Here is a 12,964-nt window from a genome sequence, read left to right as displayed (position 1 = left end):
CTTTCTCTTCTTCACCAAGCTTGTCATTCTCACTTACCTCTTCTTCATCACTGCTAATCTCAATAACTTCCACCTCTGCTTTTCTTTTCTCCCTTACTACAATAGCATGACATTCTTCCTTAGGATTAACATCAGTATTAACCCTAGATTGATTATTCTCTGTTATTTCAATCCTCTTTGACAGTTGGCCAAGTAGCATCTCCAAAGATCTAAAGTTGGCCTGATTACTTGAATGTTGAGAATCATAATCCTTCAAGAATTTGTCAAATCTATTATAAAAATCTCTAACATTCTCTATCAATTGATTTCTTTGCTGCCACAAAGGAGAAGGTTGTTGCTGCCTGAAGCCTCCTGGTTGCCCTGATGGGTTATTCTGTTGTTGACCAATACTTGGATGATTCTTCCAACCTTGGCTAGAAGTGCCTTGGTTGACATTCCCTTGCCTGTACTGGTATTGATTCCCCATATAGTTTGCTTCCTGCTACATCTGCTCAGGTATAGCACATGGACCATTGATATGATCACCACCACAAAGATTGCATAGCTGCTATGTTTGGGTGACATTTTGAATCTCCTTTGGAAGTTGTGAGGGGATCTTTGTCAATGTATCTAGCTTTTGGGTCAAAAGATGATTCTAAGCTAGCATTGCGTCATCTGCAGGTAAGTGCAAGACTTCTCTCTTTTGTGTTGGTGCGCCTCATTCACTATACGCTTCTTGTCCATTAGTTGTCATACTCTTTATCAAGTCATAGGCTTCATCCTCAATCTTCTGTTTGATATGACCTCCAGCTGAGGCGTCCAACATCATCTTAGACTGCATGTTCAGTCCACCAAGGTAAGCAAGAACAATGGTTGTCTTGTCAAACCCGGGAACTGGTGTTTTACTGAGTAGGCCTTTGAATCGCTCCCATGGTTGACTTAGAGTTTCTTCCATGCCTTGCTTGAATGATGAGATCTCTAGTTTTCCTTGAGTAACTTTAGACTGTGGAAAATATTTGTTGACAAACTTTGTAGCCACAGTCTCCCATGTAGTAAATGTCCCTTCAGGGAAGGAATTAAGCCATGTCTTAGCATTGCCTCCCAATGAGAACGGGAACAAGCTAAGCCTCACTCTATCATCTAATACACCTATCATCTTCACTGTATTGCATATTTTACTAAACACTGTTAAATGGTCATAGGGATTCTAATTTGACAGGCCGTGAAACTGATTGCTTTGCACCAGGTGTATAAGTGTTGGATTCATCACCATGTTGGTCGTTTGATCCGTAGGCATGGCTATGCTGTTAAAATGGAAAGGACCAACTGTATTTGATTGATCTGCAAGAGTGCGTCTTCGAGGAGTTCGTTCAGCCATCTCCTTTGTTCTTCTAACTGGTGAAGGTGATAGTAATCTATCAGGGGAAGGAAACAAATCCCTAGATGGTTGCGTATTTTTCTTGTCTCTCTTAAGCCTTCAACAATAGGTTGTGTATTTTTCTTACTCCTAGTATGTCTGAGCTCCTACTGCATGCACAAGAAACACAAACCCTAGTAGCACTTTTTTTATATATAATAAAAAATAAAAAGATAAAAAGATATATACAATCAAGTCAAACTTAATCAGTTTACACTACTAGATAAGTTAAACCACGAGTTCCCCGGCAACGGCGCCAAAAACTTGTTAAGCCCCTAACAAGTGTACCAGATCGTTATCAAGTAATATAATTGGTAAATCCAATATCTTTCTTCCCAAAGGACTCTTAGGCCTTACTTTTCATGTAAAAAAATCGCGTAAGACTTGAGAAAAGAATTAATTTGGTGTTTGTATGCAAAGAACAAAATTAAACATGCAAATGCAGTGATTCAATTGGCTTTGAAGAAAACTATGGATGAATGGTGTTGTTGGGGTTTACAATTTCATCTTATCTGCTCTCACATATCTACTCTTCTTATTTACTTCACTTATTTATCCAATTGCCGTGCAAACTTTCTAGTCTACCCTTAACCCAATCGCTTGGTGAAAGAAGCCTATTATTAATTACCGGCTTGCTATCCCTAGCCTCCCCTTGTAACTAATAATGCAATGTGAACAGAAGCAAATTACAATTGATCGTCCTACCCCTATCCCTAGGTAGTATTAGCATAATAAAGGAATTTATCACCAGTTCATGACATTACCGTATGTCCCCGTATAAATAAAGACAAACAACTTTTACTGAATGAGTTAAATAATAAAAGCATTAAGCATAGATGAGAACCCAACAATTGATAAACAAGTATATGATAAACAAGTATATGACAAACATATGAAATAGATAAGAATTTGGATATATGAGTGTTTCAAAAGATTACATTGTTCCCCAACAACAAAGGACTTAGTTCACCATAATCATGGTGAAACTAGATAAAAATAATGAAAGAATTGAAGAAATAACCCTAAACTTGGTAGATTGGAGCCTAAGCATCCAAAAAACCTCCTCCAAGTTGTGCGGAATAGCTCTGGACGTTTCTCTGCCAAAAGAATCCCTTTTTGATTTGTGATGCGATCCACTCCGGCGAGGAACCATGGATCTGGTGCGGATCGACAGTCGAACTGGACAAGAGACGCAGCGGAAGTCAGAAATCAAAGATAACCCTAGGTTTTTGTGGTTTGTTCGGTAGAAAAGTTAGGGTTAAGCTTTTGGGAGGGTTTAAACATAGAAAAGGGAGATTTCACCGATTGAATCGGCGGGATAGAAGAGATCTCAACTTTAAACGGAGAAAATGAAGGATAGGGCGAAATCAATCGGTCAAAGATGAGTATGGTGAGGAGAAGATGGATCTGAGAAGTGTTCGGTGGAAAAGTGACTTACGGAGGAAGTGAGTCGTGGAAGGAAGGCTCTCAAGTGGAAAACCCTAAATGACGAGAGGTGGCTTCGAGAGCAATGGTCTGAGGAAGGAATGACGCAAAGAGAAATGAAGTTCTGATGAAGGCATGTGCTGGTGTGGCGTGAATAAGCCACGAGTCTGACGCAGAGTGGTGGCAAAGTGTTCACGTGGAGGAGTGAGAAACTGATGGTGGAAATGAGAGAATGGTAAGTGTGAGATGAAAGGTGGCTAGAGGAGATCCTTTGGGATTCTCTAGCCTTGACTTTCAAGGTAGAATTGCTCTGGAGTAATTCTCAACAGTAAACAATTCAATTATCTCAAAAGTGTTTACAATAAGTGTAGGCATGACTATTTATAGGACTAGAAATCCAATATGCCTAACACAATACAAAGTACATAAAAGAAAGACTACACTAAAGACATTGGGCTTGGGCCCCGTGTATCATCCCCTCCCTCTTGGAAAGGATTTGTCCTCAAATTTGATGGTTCGCCTTAGGACTTATTTTTGTAAACTCCATAGAAGTTCTTCCTGGATCAAATATTAATCTGCAATAAGCATCAAACATATCTCTAATTAGTTTTATTTGACCCAATAAGATATATAAAGGAATATGTCTAGAAGAAGGTTTCCTAATTTTGAAATTTTCAAGTTTATGACTAAAAAGAAACCTTACTTCATTTGAAAATTTATTTTTGTCTTGAGTTAGTGATAACTTGGAAGATATCTCTAACTCAAGTCTTTGATTGCCATGTGTTAAAGAGTACAACTTTTGAAAAGGTTTGATGGCAATTCCTTGGAAAGAAAAGATAGAATTAAAACATTCAATAACAAATGGTACGTGAAAAGATAGAAAACCTCCCCTTAAAAATTTGTGTTCTATTGTGAGAATAGGAGATATTCCCCTCCATTGTTCTTTCTTCTTTTCTTCCATGTCTTTCTTTTCAAGTTCTTCCTTCTCTTCCTCTTCCTTTCTTTCTCTCTTATTTTCTCTTCTTCTCTTCTCTCTTGTACTCTTCTCTCTTGTACTCTTCTCTCTCTTTCTTCCTCTTCTTTTTTCTCTCTTTCTTCCTCTTCTTTTTTCTCTCTTTCTTCTTCTTTTCTCACTCTTTCTTCCTCTTCTTTTCTCTCTTGTTCTCTCTTTGTCTTTGTCTTTCTTCTTCTCGTTTTTTCTCTCTTGTCTCTCTATTCTTTCTTGTAATTGCCTATGTTCTCTCTCAAATCTCCTTTTACTCCCCTCATTCAAGAACTTCATGAGTTTTTCTCTAAACTCTATTTCCCTACGATTGAATCCACTTAATTTTTCAATGAATGACTTACCTTCTCTAATAAACTCTCTCATAAGTTGTAAATTTCTTTGAATCTCTAGAGGCAAAAAAAATTTTCTCAAACAACCTTTCAATTCATTCCAATCATTGATGGGAGATTTTCTGCCTATGGTAACATGATATTCTCTTTCTTCCCACCACTCTCTTGCATACCCTTCAAACTTGGAAATATATACCCTAGGAACACAATTTTGATTTGCTCGAGAAAAAACATGATATGTCTCATAAGGATCACTTATTTTAGCCATGAGCGGATGTATTTCTTCAATTTTCTTTTCCCAAGCTAAGTAGGCTAAAGCACTTGTGTCTCTACCAAAGAAAGGAATATACCTATTAGCTTGATCATATATATCACACTCAATCCTATCCATTTCCCAAAAATTATTATTTTTTCTAGATTTTTCATCATATTTTTGAAAGCTTATGGATGGTCAAAATTGACATAACTACTCCTAGAAAACCTATGACTAGCAAAACATGCACATGGACATGGATATTAAACCAGATACAAATGGATGTAAATCAATCTGAACTAATATTGATTTAACAACCACCCAACCTAATTTAAAATATGCTCAATTCAATGCAATGCAAAATGTGAATCTTAAGTGCTTTAGTCACTATTTAAAAACTGACTAATGCATGAGAATTTACCAAGTTCAAACAGATCTTATTAACTCAAAATTCAGCATTCAACATGTCCAATTAATCCATGAAGTTAATAATTCACTTTCAAAACAGTGATATCTCAATGATTTCAGAAAATTGAACAAGCAATGTATAACCAAAAAGGTATGAATGCAACAACTGCTTAAACAGTCACAATTGCTCCAATCAAAGCAACTATGCACAAACAATTATTCCAGATTCAACAGAGCATACATTGCAAGCAACTATAAACCATAACAAGAGCAGTTCAATCACAGTAAAAGTATTTGAAGGTAGAAGAAACTTCCTTTAGTTTAAATGACTGCTTTTGGCGTGCTCCAACTAACTAATCAATTGTGCACACTGTTGCAACTACTGACAATTCAACTTCTGGACATCCTTTATACCTGTAGAGATCAACCAAAAAAAGAAGACTGCACAACTCTAAATAGTTAGCACATTTCAGTTTCACAACTCACTTAAACAAGATACTCTCAACAAGAAATTTGGCTCTTAAATGCATTAGCTCATACACAAATTAACTCTCAGTTCATGCTTAGCTAGCTAGAAGGCATGCAAAGGTATGTGATCAATCACTTGAAACAATACTGAAATCTGCACTGTTTTCAACAAAGACAGAAATAAAATGCTTCCAATCAAGACCTCAATGCAGAATTCACTAACTCACTCAAAAAATTATTATACCAGTGATTCAGCAAACAGCTTAAAATTCAAAATGAATGTAGGAGCAAATTAAAATGAAATGGAATCAGCAAACAGTTTATAATCTAAATGCAATGACAGTTTGAATGCACACAATTATAGCTGCTCTAATGTGATTACTCCAATTTTCCTTTCCTGCACCATGAACAATCCAAAACAGTGAGCAACAATTAAGTAAAGATCAACTTTCTCTCACAAATTGCAAGCAAATTAGGCCAAAATCAGCCTCCAAGACTCACATTACTCAAGGTTTCTCTCTAACAATTTACACACTCAAGGGTAGGTTTTGAAGAGATTTCAGTCAAGGTCAGAGAATTTTGTGGATCACTTCTACCTAAGAGGCTACCATTCACAAATACCTTTCTCAAATTTTCCAGAAATCCAGAGTGATACAGTTTCTCAAGAATAAATGGCTAGGCTAAAGCAATGACAAAATAGGACAGGACAGCAGAGCAAACAAACTCACAAGAAACTCTAGATCAGATTTCTAAAGCAAGTAAAGCTCAAAATGAGGAATGGCGGATCAAAGTTTACTTGTAATGGACAAAACCAGATAGCTAATCAAGACAAGCAAGAAAAAGCAACTTAGCAAGGCTGACACACAAATTGAACCTATAATTGGTACTAGAACAAATTTTAAAAACAAGAAAAAGACTTAAGTTGAACCAATTATGAATGAAAACAGTTATATCTGATTTTGGCAGAGATAGTTTACTGAAACAGTGAATAGTATTGTGAATTGCACCAGTTCTCTTTGTTTTTTTTTTTAATCACAATTTGATACCCCAATCTGATTTGGATGACACTTTAGAACTTGCTATTTTCAGTCACAATTCACAACAGATCACCTAATCAAATTTTCAACTTAATCAGATTTTTTTGGCCAAAGGAAATTAAACATGGTTCAACTCAGAAAAATCCAAAGGAAAACAAGAAATTAATCACTCTCAGCCACAATTATAGTTTCAAACACCACTGGCTCAGGCTTCCTTGAGTGACCAACAAAATGCACACTCAACTGCAGAATTGTTGTCAATGTATATGCTCAGATTGCATACTATATTAACCACTTTCAGAAGTTCAAAAACAAGTTCAAACACTGTTGCAATCAACTTCAATGCAATTCTGCAGAATCTCAGACCACAGTAGATGTCAAAGAGACAATATCAATGACTATACTGGAAAAATTTAACCAGAACTTGGCAAAGATTCTAAAACCAAGTATGAATGACACCAAAACTCTCAAAGCACATTCAGTATTGGTGAAACTGATTAAACAGATTCAAGAAACATATTACTTCATCCAATGTTGCCAAAGAAATTGATCTCATTCAATTGAATGTCACGGCTCTTAATGATTAACATCAGAGACCAAACTTAACTCATGACTTGACAATTACAAAGATTAAACTCAGATTCATATGACAAGTCAAACAAACAACATGACTAAGACATTACAGAAATTGATTTAGAAAAATAAAATGACTCAAAGAAAATGATTCACCAAATAAAGATGAGAATAAGACTCAAATCAGAAACGCAAAGGCACAACAAACACAGATCAAGTCACACAAGACAATAAAGGAAAAGTGATGACAACTCAGAAATTGAAGAAACGCAACAAGATACTCAGAATCAAAATCAAAACAAAACAACAACGCAAATCAAAATCATATGAACTTCAGACAAAACAAAATGAAACAGAGACAGAAACACGACTCATGAATCAAGACAAAACAGATTCGAAATCAACAAAACTCAAAGCAAAACNAAAAGAAACCAGGAAAGTGATACTTATCTTTGACGCGTGGATGCAACCGGTGCTCTGATACCACTTGATAAGCCTCTCCATTGCTTGGTTGAAGACAGAACCCGAGAAGGAAGAGATTCCAGCAGGTGACAGCGGAACTTGATGGAATTTGAGTGGATGTTGTTGGCGGCAGAGAAGGAATGAGGTGATCCTAGCTTCAGGCAGCCTCCATTGTTGGAAGAAAGCTAAGAGGTGGGAGAGAGTTGATGGAAAAGGTGACTTTGGTAAGCATTTGCTTGGCAGAGATTAATTTCAGAACGAAGAAATTTCTCATATATTCCAAAGTGTTTTACAAGTGAAGCTTTCATGAATTTATAGATGCATTCATGAAGCTAGGCAAAGAAAAAATGTGATCCGTAAAAGCTGGATCAATTTACACGTTTTCACCCATGTGGAAAAGGTGATGGCCTTCTAGAAAGGCTAATTCAAGCACGTGAAAAACACAAATCTGAATGTGAGGGAGAGTTTCTAATGAAGCCCCATATCTTGATAAGAACACCTCCCCTTTTGTGGCAATGACCATATTACCCTTCTCCATGCTTTGGCAATTTTGTAGTATCTCCTTGATCTCGAATTTCCCATCCAAAAATAGCAAAGAGTACTTGACCTTTTGAAGAATACTCTTCTTGAAGCTTTTTGGCCATTCCTCTTGTGATAGGTCCTATATGTGTCATAGTGCTAGACCTTTGTGTATCATCCCCTCCCTCTTGAGAAGGATTTATCCTCAAATCCAAAGGGTCTTCATCTTCACTATCATAACCTGCAAAAGGTTTACGATCAGATACATTGAAAGTAGTATGGACACCATAGTTAGGAGGAAGATCAATTTGATAAGCATTATTATTAATCCTCTTTAAAACTCTAAAAGGACCATCTCCTCTAGGATTGAGTTTGGATTTTCTTAGTTGNGGAAATCTTTCCTTTCTAAGATGAATCCAAACTAGATCACCTTCATTGAAGATCAACCCCCTTTTGCCTTTGTTATGTGTCTTGGCATATTTCTCATTTTGTTGTTGAATTTGAACTTTAACCCTTTGATGTAAGTCTTTGATAAACTTAGACTTAGATACCTCATCTTGATGAACAAAATCAATAGAATTTGGAAGGGGTATTAAATCCATAGGAGTTAAAGGATTAAAGTCATATACAACTTCAAAAAGAGACATTTTAGTAGTTCCATGAACTACTCTATTGTAGGCAAACTCTACATGAGGAAGGTACTCATCCCAAGATTTGTGATTTCCTTTTAGAACTACCCTTAGTAATGTGGAAAGAGATCTATTTACTACTTCAGTTTAACCATCTATTTGAGGATGGCAAGTAGTAGAGAAAGATAACTTAGTCCCTAATCTAGACCACAAGGTCCTCCAAAAGTGACTAAGGAATTTGGTGTCTCTATCCGAAATGATTACTTTGGGTAGGCCATGAAGTTTGACCACATCTCTAAAGTATAACTTGGCAATGTTGCTTGCATCATCTACTTTGTGGCAAGGTATAAAATGAGCCATTTTGCTAAATCTATCAACCACCACAAATATAGAATCAAAACCCCTAGAAGTTTTGGGAAGTCCTAACACAAAATCCATACTTATCTCTTCCCAAGGGATTGAAGCAACATGCAATGGAGTGTAGAGTCCATGAGGCATTGATTTAGATTTGGCTTCCAAACAAGTAATACACTTAAAAAATGCCTTTGAACATCTCTTCTCATGTGAGGCCAAAAGAATTTTTCCTTTAACATGCCAATAGTCTTGTCTACTCCAAAATGTCCCATTAATCCACCCTCATGTATTTCTTTGACAAGGAGTTTTCTATGTGAGCCTTGAGGAATGCAAATTTTCCCNTCTTTAAAAAGATACCCCTCTCTCACATAAAATCCTCCTTGAGACTTGTTGAGACATTCCTCATACATATGAGAAAATTCAGGATCTTGTGAATACAATTCAATGATGTTATCAAACCCAAGAATTTGAGCTCCCAATGTAGCTAAGAGATTAATTTTTCTTGATAAAGCATCAGCTACCACATTGGATTTCCCTTTCTTGTATTTGATAACATAAGAGAATTGTTCAATGAATTCTAACCACTTAGCATGCCTCTTTTGCAACTTGTGTTGACTCTTCAAGAGTTAGTGATTCTGAGGAACAAGTTACTCTCAAAGATATTTCAAAACAACTTAGAGAGCTAACTCAATGAAGAATTGACACTGAAAGAAAAATGGATTATGCTCAACAAGATAGGGAAAGACAAATCACCATAAATCAAGATGAGTTGAGAGTTATGAGAGATGAGCAAGGGAGAATAAGGGGAAGTAGAAGTGGAGATTCCCATCATGAGGATTTTAGAATGGGAGACTATGAGGGGATTATTCTTTTAGAAGACATAGGAGGGAAACACAAAAACCTCTTCCTCCTAGGGAAGTTAACATTAACTTGCCTCACTTTCATGGAAAAGATGATGTTGAGGCCTTTCTAGATTGGGAAATGAAGGTGGAACAATTCTTTGCTTGCCACCAAATTAGTGAAGAAAGAAAGGTTCCTCTAGCTACCCTTAGCGTTTAAGGGTATGCCATGTATTGGTGGACTGCCATAGTAGAGGAAAGGAGGCGTCACCAAAATCCTCCAATAAGATATTGGAATGATTTGATCACTGCCCTTAGAAGGAGACACATTCCTTCTTACTACCATAGGGAGCTTATGGATAAGCTCCAAAGACTCCAACAAAAATCTATGTCTGTGGAACAATATAGACAAAAGATGGAGTTGTATATGATAAGGGCAAGGATAGAAGAAACAAATGAACTCACAATGGCTAGATTTTTGAGTGGTCTCAATTTTGACATAAGAGACAAGGTTGAGTTACTACCTTATATAGATTTGGATAGTCTTGTCCAAATGTGTATAAAAGTAGAACAACAAAATTTGAGAAAATCCTCTCTCAAGAGAGTTCAAGCTCAACCATTTGAAAGAAGAAGTTTTAAAGAAAAGGAACCATTCAAACCTCTAGCCAAGATTGCTGAGAAACCCAAGCAAGAGTCTTCCTCTCACACTAGATCAAGAGAAATCAAGTGTTTTAAGTGTTTAGGAAGGGGTCATGTAGCTACTCAATGTCCTAAAAAAAAAACATCATTTTAAAAGGCAAGGACATTTATAGTAGTGAAAGTGACACCCCAACTAGTGAAAGTGAGAGTGAGGAAGAAGAAAGAGAAAAGGAAATATATGCTGATGATGGACAACTTCTCATGGTAAGAAGAATACTTAGTAGCCAACCAAGTCTTGAACATCTTTCACAAAGAGAGAACATCTTTCATACAAGATGTAAAATTCAAGAAAATCATTGTTCTCTCATTGTTCATAGTGGTTCTTGTTGCAATTGTTGTAGCACAAGGTTGGTTGAGAAGTTGAAGCTTGACATGATACCCCATCCAAAACCTTACAAACTTCATTGGCTAAATGAAGATGGGGATATAATAGTCAAGAATCAAGTGAAATTGACATTTTCCATTGGGAACTTCAAAGATGAAGTTTTATGTCATATAGTTCCCATGGAAGCATGTCATGTGTTATTGGGAAGACCATGGCAATTTGATCATCAAACTATCCATCATGGTTTAACCAATACCATCACTATCCATCAAAAGGACAAGAAGTTTGTGCTTCATCCTTTGACTCCTACCCAAGTGGCTAAGGATCATGCACAAATGAAGGCCACAAGAAAGCAAGAAAATAGCCAAAAAAGAAAAACAAAGAAAAATGAGAATGGTGATTCTAGTGTGCCACCTAAGGTTACTCAACATGAAGTTCTTTTAAACAAAAAGACTTTAATCACTATACTTCAAGTTGAGCAACCCTCATATCTTCTTCTTTATCAAGGCACACTTACATGCACACCTAGTGACTCCAAGAACTCAACTCCTTCTCCATCCATTCAAAAACTTTTGAAAGAGTTTGATGATCTATTCCCAAAAGAAATTCCAAAAGGGCTTCCACCCATAAGAGGAATANAACATCAAATTGATTTCATTCCANGGGCAATTCTTCCTAATAGGCCTGCCTATAGGACAAACCCCCAAGAAACCAAGGAGATTGAGTCACAAGTCCAAGAGTTGCTAGACAAAGGCTTAGTTCAAAAGAGTCTAAGTCCATGTGTTGTACCAATGTTGCTTGTACCAAAGAAGGATGGGAAGTGGCGCATGTGCTGTGATTGTAGGGCTATCAACAACATCAAAATCAAATACAGACATCCCATTCCTAGACTTGATGATATGTTGGATGAATTGCATGGAGCTCAAATATTTTCAAAGGTAGATCTTAAAAGTGGATATCACCAAATAAGAATCAAAGAGGGTGATGAATGGAAAACTGCCCTTAAGACCAAGTTTGGATTATATGAATGACTAGTTATGCCTTTTGGTCTTACAAATGTTCCAAGTACATTCATGAGACTTATGAATCATGTTTTAAGGGACAACATTGGGAAGTTTGCAGTTGTTTATTTTAATGATATCTTGGTATATAGTCAAACTTTGCAAACTCATGAAAATCATTTGAGAGTTGTTTTAACAATTCTTAGAAACCACAAATTATTTGCAAATTTTGACAAATGTACCTTTTGTGTTGATAGTGTCATATTCCTTGGATTTGTGGTTACCAAAAATGGAGTTCATGTGGACCTAGACAAAATAAAGGCCATACAATAGTGGTCAACCCCAAAGAGTGTAGGAGAAGTAAGGAGCTTTCATGGTTTGGCAAGTTTTTATAGAAGATTTGTTCCTAACTTCTCTAGTCTTGCTTCACCCCTCAATGAGTTGGTGAAAAAGGATGTTACATTCCATTGGGGGAAAAACAACAACAAGCTTTTGAGCTACTCAAAGAGAAGCTCACACAAGCACCCATTCTAGCTTTACCAAATTTTTCCAAAACTTTTGAGCTAGAATGTGATGCTTCAGGATTTGGCGTAGGTGTTGTATTATTACAAGAAGGACACCCCATTGCATATTTTAGTGAAAAACTTCATGGTGCCTCTTGTAATTATCCCACCTATGACAAAGAACTTTATGCACTTGTGAGGGCTCTTCAAACTTAGGAACATTACCTTGTTGCCAAAGAGTTCATCATTCATAGTGATCATGAATCACTTAAGTATTTGAAGAGTCAACACAAGTTGCAAAAGAGGCATGCTAAGTGGTTAGAATTCATTGAACAATTCTCTTATGTTATCAAATACAAGAAAGGGAAATCCAATGTGGTAGCTGATGCTTTATCAAGAAAAATTAATCTCTTAGCTACATTGGGAGCTCAAATTCTTGGGTTTGATAACATCATTGAATTGTATTCACAAGATCCTGAATTTTCTCATATGTACGAGGAATGTCTCAACAAGTCTCAAGGAGGATTTTATGTGAGAGAGGGGTATCTTTTTAAAGAAGGGAAAATTTGCATTCCTCAAGGCTCACATAGAAAACTCCTTGTCAAAGAAATACATGAGGATGGATTAATGGGACATTTTGGGGTAGACAAGACTATTGGCATGTTAAAGGAAAAATTCTTTTGGCGTCACATGAGAAGAGATGTTCAAAGGCATTTTTTAAGTGTATTACTTGTTTGG

This window comes from Vigna radiata, chromosome 8 (assembly GCF_000741045.1).
Source record: "Vigna radiata var. radiata cultivar VC1973A chromosome 8, Vradiata_ver6, whole genome shotgun sequence".
Lineage (NCBI taxonomy): Eukaryota > Viridiplantae > Streptophyta > Magnoliopsida > Fabales > Fabaceae > Vigna > Vigna radiata.
This window is presented reverse-complemented; position numbering follows the sequence as displayed.